The sequence below is a fragment of the Salvelinus namaycush genome, chromosome 18, assembly GCF_016432855.1.
Source record: "Salvelinus namaycush isolate Seneca chromosome 18, SaNama_1.0, whole genome shotgun sequence".
Classification (NCBI taxonomy): domain Eukaryota; kingdom Metazoa; phylum Chordata; class Actinopteri; order Salmoniformes; family Salmonidae; genus Salvelinus; species Salvelinus namaycush.
Window position 1 is genome coordinate 18029584 of NC_052324.1, and position 9197 is coordinate 18038780.

Here is a 9197-nt window from a genome sequence, read left to right on the forward strand (position 1 = left end):
ATGACGTGAGTCGCGTCAGCCAGGCTAAGAATATGCCATGTCATTATAATATCATTGTCTTCAATATCTTGTCAACTTATTTGCTTTTCACACAGTACTGAGCCTCAAATTTATGGGCAGTGTGCAAGAGGCTTTACTCCCTAACAATGGACTGTGTCTTCACACTTTTGTCTTGACAGAGCAGAACACAAGCAGAGGAGGATGTCACAGTTGACAGAGATGGATTTATGAACGGGTTTTTCAGAAGGGCAAGTCAGTACTGTTTGTTTTCAGATGAGCTAGATGATTACTGTAAAATATTGCAAGTGTCTGCATTGAAATAAGACTGAAAATACTGTATGTGCATGACTCAGGTGGAAGAGGTTAGGGGGCAGATTGATAAGATATCTTCTGAAGTGGATGAGGTGAGGAAGAGGCACAGCATGATCCTGTCTGTACCCAATCCATATCAGAGTAAGTTGATCATCAATTAAAACCCTCTGTCAGACAGGCCTCCTGAGTGGCGCAGTGGTGTGCGGGGTTCTGGGTTCGAGTCCAGGCTCTGTCGCAGCCGGCCGTGACCGGGAGACCCATGGGGGGCGCACAATTGGCCCAGCGTCGTCCGGGTTAGTGGAGGGTTTGGCGGCAGGGATGTCCTTGTCCCATCGCGCCCTAGTGACTCCTGTGGCAGGCTGGGCGCAGTGCATGCTGACACGGTCGCCAGGTGTATGGTGTTTCCTCCGACACATTGGTGCGGCTGGCTTCCGGGTTAAGTGGGAATTGTGTCAAGAAGCAGTGCGGCTTGGTTGGGCTGTGTTTCGGAGGAGGCACGGCTCTCGACGTTCGCCTCTCCCGAGTCCGTACGGAAGTTGCGGCGATGAGGCCAATTGGATACCACGAATTTGGGGAGAAAAAAGGGTAAATAAATCAAGTCTATTAGGCTATTCCGCCACGTTCCCAACGTTCCCAAAGTGAAGGCGGTTTGAGATCTAGCTATGTTGTTGCTTCTCTCCTATTTGTTTTCAACATTTATTTTCTCTATACCACAAAGTATGCAATTTAAAGTGTTGAATTCAAAACTTTTACATGACTAAATATAGGCCTTCGTATTTGCATGGTGACTTCTAAAGTCATAATAACAAAAATAAACAAACGTTCTTACTTCCTCCAACATCATTGTCCTCCTTCAGGAAGAAACACATGACTCAATACAAATAGATGGCTCGGTGTCTGGAAGCCTGTATAGAAATCAATGCCATGGCCCAGCCTTCGTAGACCAGTCTGTGGGTGGGCTTTGGCTGACCTCTCTAGCAGCAGCAGGGCCATTTTACTGAGGGCTTGGACAAGTTACGCTGTGCTTGTTCAGAGTTGATCCACTGTGGAGACTGAATAGGCATGAGGAGCTAATCAAGGCCTGCATGGACAAAGGCCCTCAGTTGACTCTATAATGCAACACAGCAGCATCAGTATTACCAGCAGCGTAACAAAGTATCAACCATCTGCTACACAATAATACTAACTGGGAATGGCCCAAGAGGGAGTAAATATTTGTTTGCCCACAAATTCAGTGATAAGCTGTCTAATGGTTACTATGGGCACACACTGGTTAAATCAACATTGTTTCCACGTCATTTCAATGTAATTATGTTGAACCAATGTGGAACAGTCGTTGGAATTTTCTTCTGCCCAGTGGGTGGTAGGTGTAGTGTTTCTTATCTATATAAATATGAAGAATAGGTTATTATTGTTATAGAAGCGTTGCCAAGTGATATGATTAATGCTAATATTTTTCCAGGACAATTTTGCAAATGTGCAATAATGCATTTATTTTCTGTCGCTGATATTTCCTGAAGAGATGAAAGATGAACTTGACCGGTTGACCAATGAGATCACAAGCAATGCCAACTCTGTGAGAGTTAAGCTTAAATAGAATTTTATCACCACCACCACCATGTACAGTACATTTAAAAAATATTTTTTGTTTTTGTTATTTTGTCATTATTATGACAGGATCAAATGCCTATCCCAAATGCTGCTCGCTAGATTTAGAAAAGTAGATGTGGGGGATTTATCTGAGGTGTTATTATAGCTACTGTAATCACTGTTCTTTCTGTTCTCTGCAGCTATGGAGCAGAGCCTGCCCAAGGATGATGTTTCTAACAGGGCCTCAGTTGATTTCCGCATTCAAAAAACCCAGGTCAGGAAACAATCTTCCTGAGACTCATTCTTCACATTTTTGCGAATTCTTAAAGGTTGTGATTAAGGACAGAGAGATTCTTGGAGGCTAACGTACCTGTATACCTGTATAAGTTTACCATGTCTGCCACTAGGGCTGGGCGATATGTCGATATATATCGTGTAAAGATAGAAAAACGTCTATGGTTTCATATTATGCTTTATTGTTTATTTCGTTGTGTCGCAAATCACACTCTTTACGGCAATATTTTTTGTCAATTGGATGTTGCTTTGCGTTCGGAAGGAAATTTGCAACACAAACAAACATGGAGAAGAGTGAACGTGACAGAGAGCACAGAGACCGTACCTAAAATAGGAGCTACTTCGGTCGCATGGACGTGGTTTGGGTATGAAAAGTCTGACACGGACCAGAAAACCGTCCTCTGCAGAATATGCCGCAGGCCGGTCCTGACAACAGGCTCAAACAACACTAACCTCTTTTACCACCTACGCAAGAATCAAGTGAAACATTACGGAGAGAGTCTACGGATGAGACCCAAAAAAGTACAGTCGAGTGCTCAAAACAAACCCCGACTCAGACGTTGCAAGAGGCTTTTGCCCGCGGCACAGCTTATGGCAAAGAATCATGAAGATGGAAGGAGATAACAGCTGCCGTAACAACTTACATCTGCAAAGACATGGCCCCAATTTACACGGTCGAGAAACTGGGGTTTCGTGAGTTGGGGCTAACACTCGACCCAAGGTACCAAATGCCAATACCTTTTATTTGATTAGTATAATTCAACATGTAATAAGAAATAGGCCTTTACATGTGGTCATTTTATGTAAACTATTTATTCATTGAATTTACAGAAAATGTGTATATCGTGATATGTATCGTTATCGGGAAGTGAAATGACCTACAGTTGAAGTCGGAAGTTTACATACACCTTAGCCAAATACATTTAACTCAGTTTTTCACAATTCCTGACATTTATCCTAGTAAAAATTCCCTGTCTTAGGTCAGTTAGGATCACGATTTTATTTTCAGAATGTGAAATGTCAGAATAATAGTAGAGAGAATGATTTATTTCAGCTTTTATTTCTTTCATCACATTCCCAGTAGGTCAGAAGTTTACATACACTCAATTAGTATTTGGTAGCATTGCCTTTAAATTGTTTAACATGGGTCAAATGTTTCGGGAAGCCTTCCACAAGCATACCACAATAAGTTGGGTGAATTTTGGCCCATTCCTCCTGACAGAGTTGGTGTAACTGAGTCAGGTTTGAAGGCCTCCTTCCTCGCACACACTTTTTCAGTTCTGCCCACAAATGTTCTATGGGATTGAGGTCAGGGCTTTGTGATGGCCACTCCAATACCTTGACTTTGTTGTCCTTAAGCCATTTTGCCACATCTTTGGAAGTATGCGTGGGGTCAATGTCCATTTGGAAGACCCATTTGCGACCAAGCTTTAACTTCCTGCCTGATGTCTTCAATATATCCACATAATTTTCCTCCCTTATGATGCCATCTATTTTGTGAAGTGCACCAGTCCCTCCTGCAGAAAAGCACCCCCACAACATGATGGTGCCACCCCCGTGCTCCACGGTTGGGATGGTGTTCTTCGGCTTGCCAGCCTCACCCTTTTTCCTCCAAACATAACGATGGTCATTATGGCCAAACAGTTCTATTTTTGTTTCATCAGACCAGAGGACATTTCTCCAAGAAGTACGATCTTTGTCCCCATGTGCAGTTGCAAACCGTAGTCTGGCTTTTTTATGGCGTTTTTTGAGCAGTGGCTTCTTCCTTGCTGAGCGGCCTTTCAGGTTATGTCGATATAGGACTCGTTTTACTGTGGATATAGATACTTTTGTACCTGTTTCTTCCAGCATCTTCACAAGGTCCTTTGCTGTGGTTCTGGGATTGATTTGCACTTTTCGCACCAAAGTATGCTCATCTCTAGGAGACAGAACGCATTTCCTTCCTGAGCGGTATGACGGCTGCGTGGTCCCATGGTGTTTATACTTGCGTACTATTGTTTGTACAGATGAACGTGGTACATTCAGGCATTTGGAAATTGCTCCCAAGGATGAACCAGACTTGTGGGGGTCTACAATTTTTTTTTCTGAGGTCTTGGCTGATTTCTTTTGATTTTCCCATGATGTCAAGCAAAGAGGCACTGAGTTTGAAGGTAGGCCTTGAAATACATCCACAGGTACACTCAAATTATGTCAATTAGCCTATCAGAAGCTTCTAAAGCCATGACATCATTTTCTGGAATTTTCCAAGCTGTTTAACTTTTTATGGCTGCAGGGGCAGTATTGAGTAGCTCTGATTAAAGGTGCCCATTTCAAACGGCCTCGTACTCAATTCTTGCTCGTACAATATGCATATTATTGTTATTATTGGATAGAAAACACTCTCTAGTTTCTATAGCCGTTTGAATTATGTCTCTGAGTGGAACAGAACTCATTCTACAGCACTTTTCCTGACAGGGAGTGAGATTTCAGAAATCTTGGCCTCTGGTCCCAGGTCAGTTTTAATGTCCCTGTAAATGCTATGAGGATACAAACACTGCCCACGCCTTCCTCTAGATGTCAGTAAGAGGTGACAATTTGAATGGAGTCGATTGCGCAATCAGGGCCTGTATAAAAGACCACAAGGCGGAAGTAGCTTCCTTTTCCTGCTGCGCCTGACGCACGATGGACATCGGACCTGCTCTCTTTCCAACCTTTGGTTTAGCCACTTATATATCGCCGGTCATGTTTTTACTCGTTATAGGTGTTAAAAACATCATAAGGTAGTTAATTTAAACCGTTTTATAGCAATTTATATCCGTTTAGTGCGATTTTGAGGCATTGCTTTGTGATGCACTTTGAAGCGCCGGGCACGTTTCCAGTACCGGTCGAACGTTAGTGGGCATTTCGACGGACAAGAGGACATCTTTCGACCAAAAGAAGATTAGACCCAAGAAAGGATACATTGCCCAAGATTCTGATGGAAGATCAGCTCATAGTAAGAAATATTTAAGATGATAAATCGTTGTTCTGTAGAAAAATGTTAAACGCACATTCCGCCATTTTTTTTGGTATAGCTTCGCTTGGCGAACCCTGTATTGCACAGTAAGGATAATTTTAGAAATGTAATTCAGCGATTGCATTAAGAACTAATTTGTCTTTCGATAGCTGTCTAACTTATATTTTTTTAGTCAAGTTTATGAATAGTTATTCATGAGACAAGATCACTGTGAAAGATGGCGCCCGACATTTTCAGGCCAGTTTTGCTAGTATTGTCATTGTATAACCACGGTTTTTTGTGGCTAAATATGCACATTTTCGAACAAACTCTATATGTATGTTGTAATATGATGTTACAGGAGTGTCATCGGAAGAATTCTGAGAAGGTTAGTGAAAAAATTAATATATTTTGGCGATGATTACGTTATCGCTCTCTTTGGCTTGAATCAATGCTCGGGTAACGTTTGCACATGTGGTATGCTAATATAACGATTTATTGTGTTTTCGCTGTAAAACACTTAGAAAATCTGAAATGTTGTCTGAATTCACAAGATCTGTGTCTTTCCATTGCTATGCGCTGTCTATTTTTAAGAAATGTTTTATGATGAGTAAATTGGTAATACACGTTGCTCTCTGTAGTAATTCTAAGAAACTGATGGAGTTAGAAAAGTGGTGTCTTTTGCTAACGTGGTTAGCTAATAGATTTACATATTTTGTCTTCCCTGTAAAACATTTTAAAAATCGGACATGTTGGCTTGATTCACAAGATGTGTACCTTTCATATGCTGTATTGGACTTGTTAATGTGTGAAAGTTAAATATTTAAAAAAAATATTTTTTTGAATTTCGCGCCCTGCACTTTGAGCTGGATGTTGTCATAGGTGTACCGACCTCGGGCTTGCAGCCATAAGAAGTTTTAAAGGCACAGTCAACTTAGTGTATGTTAACTTCTGACCCACTGGAATTGTGAAACAGTGAATTATAAGTGAAATAAACAATTGTTGGAAAAATTACTTGTGTCATGCACAAAGTAGATGTCCTAACTGACTTGCCAAAACTATAGTTTGTTAACAAGAAATTTGTGAAGCGTTTGAAAACGTGTTTTAATGACTCCAACCTAAGTGTATGTAAACTTCCGACTTCAACTGTATATCGGGATATGAGATTTTGGCCAGCCCTATCTGCCACCATATTTTGACATGGCTGTTTGACATCTCACCCTTTCAAAAGTTTGAGCCTTTATCCGCTTTACTGTTGCCAGTGGTTGAAGCTCTCTTTCCTCTATCCTCTCCTTACCTTATGTTTTCTCTAACCCCACAGCACACAGTGCTCTCCAGGATGTTTGTGGATGTCATGACTCAGTACAACGAGACTCAAGTGTCGTTTAGGGAGAGAAGCAATTGAAGGATCCAGAGACAGCTAGAGATAAGTGAGTCACAAACTGGGCCAGCAGCAGGGCAGACAGGAACACGGAAAGGAAACCGACCACACCTAGCCGCTTTCTTTCCCACAAATAATAACACATAGGCTACAGTGTTCACAATTCCAATCAAACTATCATATGATTGCCTATTGCCTATCGTCAGATAGCGCAACGATTCCGGTTCCACTCTATGTTATTGTCTATTGTCATGGTATGGATAATGAGGCCATTAGACCAATCAGACTACGGCCACATAAAATATAGGATGATAGTCAAGGATTTGGCTTGAGATGCTAAGGAGACTAGCTGTAAAGAAACCATGGCAGAAACCCATGTATTGTTCATATGGAGTATTTGTCTTGAATGAGAATAATTGATGATGACAAAAATAGATGTAACCTCTCCAGTCCCTTAGGATACTCCTAATGAGACTCTCTACTACTGCAGACTCCAGATGGAAGAGAAGTGTGTTAGTGTTGCCTCTACACCTGTCTATAGAAAAGCTGGTCACATGGCCAGTGGCGGGCTCATGGCTGTGCTGTAGAGTAATCGTTGATCATAGGTTATATATATTCACTGGGGTGGAAGGGCTTACATGATCCCAGGTTGTTTGTAAGCCACTGTGGGTTTGATCATGTTAGGCAGTGAGGGTTGATTCCCTCTGAGGAATAGCCGCCCTAGATCATAACACTGTGGTTATGACTACAGAGATTTTTCTCCCCATAGAAAAGAGAGAATACGTTTTTTGTTTTCTGCTGATGCTTTAGCACCTGCCCGGTGAAAGTATTTTCTTTCCTGGTTGTATTAATTTTTACATCTGATGTAAGTTCCTCCTCAATCTCCAGCTTTTGTCGGATGCTACTTCCTCATATGCATTATTTTCTTAGGACAAATCAGACAACTACCAACACTATCTAGTATACCAAGATAACTCAGGTGGTGGTTTGAACATATTCCAAAACAAATAATATTCTGTGTAAATGCGACACCAATCATCCCATATGTATGTATTTGAATTAATTATACTGTCTCATTGGCTGTCGTCCTGTCTCCCAACCCCTTCCTCAGATTATTTTGGACTCTTAGATCACGCGGCAGGCCTTGAATGAGATTGAGTCACGGCACCAGGATATCATCCACCTGGAGTCCAGCATCAGGGAGCTCCATGCCATGTTCATGGACATGGCCATGCTGGTGGAGAATCAGGTATTGTAGCGCAGTACTGTAAAGCTGTCCAGAATATTATTAGTTCTGTTTTTTGTCAAAACTATATGGAACTCATGTGGTGTTGTCTAAAAGGGGGATATGGTCAACAACATAGAGAAGAATGTCTCCAACGCAGATGAATACATAGGCCGTGCCAAAGAGGAGACCAAAAAAGCTGTGAGATACTAGAAAAAATCCCAGAGGGTAAGTCTCCTTTTCCCCAAACGGAAGGTCACATGGTGTATCTATTAATAATACTGTATAATACTGCTCAAGTTAGACTCTTTTAACCAATGCAATAGCTCTGAATGGTTTAGTCAGAAAAATAATATTATTTCAGTATCATATACTGATAAGATTTAAAATGCCAGACAGAATGTCTACATGCCATATTTACTAGGGCTGGGAATTGCCAAGGACCTCACGATATGACGATATTATTGCGATACTTAGGTGCCGATATGATATTTGTGATTCAATACTATGATTTTATTGCTCACTATATACACGTAATAATATCCTAATATGTAACTATCGATTTTTTCCCCCCATCACTAATATCTAATGTCTAAATTGAATGTCAAAATGTCTCCATGTCCCAAATCCACAGGCATTGACAGAATATTGGTTTCACTAAAATCAGTGTAGTGTTTTGGGGCACTATAAACCTAATCTAACCACTTTGTTTCTGTCCTTGGCAGAAACTCTTCATCTTTGGCTTTGTTCTATTGATCCTGCTCGTTGTCATTGCACTAATCGTTGGGCTGTCTGTTGGACTAACCAATCCCCTGTATGAGTCCTGTCCTGCTATCTGTCTGAGGTAACTACTTCTGTACATTTCATCAACATCACATTCAACACCTTTCATTTACATTTTTTAACACAATGAGGTACTGTACTTGATAGTAGTTGATGTTAGCCTTAGGCAGTATCCAGATTTTAATATTATCATACCGTCCTTCTCATATCCAGGCATTTACAGTATTACAGGCATAGCACACAAGGATTTGCTAAAAACGCAAGAAAAGCCTATTGGGCCTGTATTACCAGAATGCAGGCCCAATAGGCACAAACTAGCACAAACTAATAGCAAAATCACAATGACGCTGTTAGCTAAGTGCTAACGAGCGAAAACGAACAACCTAATTGCAAAGACAGTCAAATCCAGCTCATAAAGTTATAAATTGTGCAAATAAACAAAGTTGTGATGAATGCTTTTTCTGAAGGAAGAGCAGCATGTGTAGCAGAATAATGAAGGAGAACAAAAAACGCTAGTAGGAAGCACAGGGAAAAAATGAGCTCTTCCAGAGGTCTTTGACTTCTGGCAGAAAGTAATTATAAGATATCTGATGGCAAACATTTAGTAGTGAATTGCATACAAGTGTGACTTCATCACC

At 41.1% G+C, this 9197-nt stretch overlaps 1 pseudogene; it reads left to right on the plus strand.

Moving 5' to 3' along the window:
• Positions 1–8624, plus strand: LOC120062849 (annotated as a pseudogene).
• Positions 8625–9197: the final 573 nt, after the last annotated feature.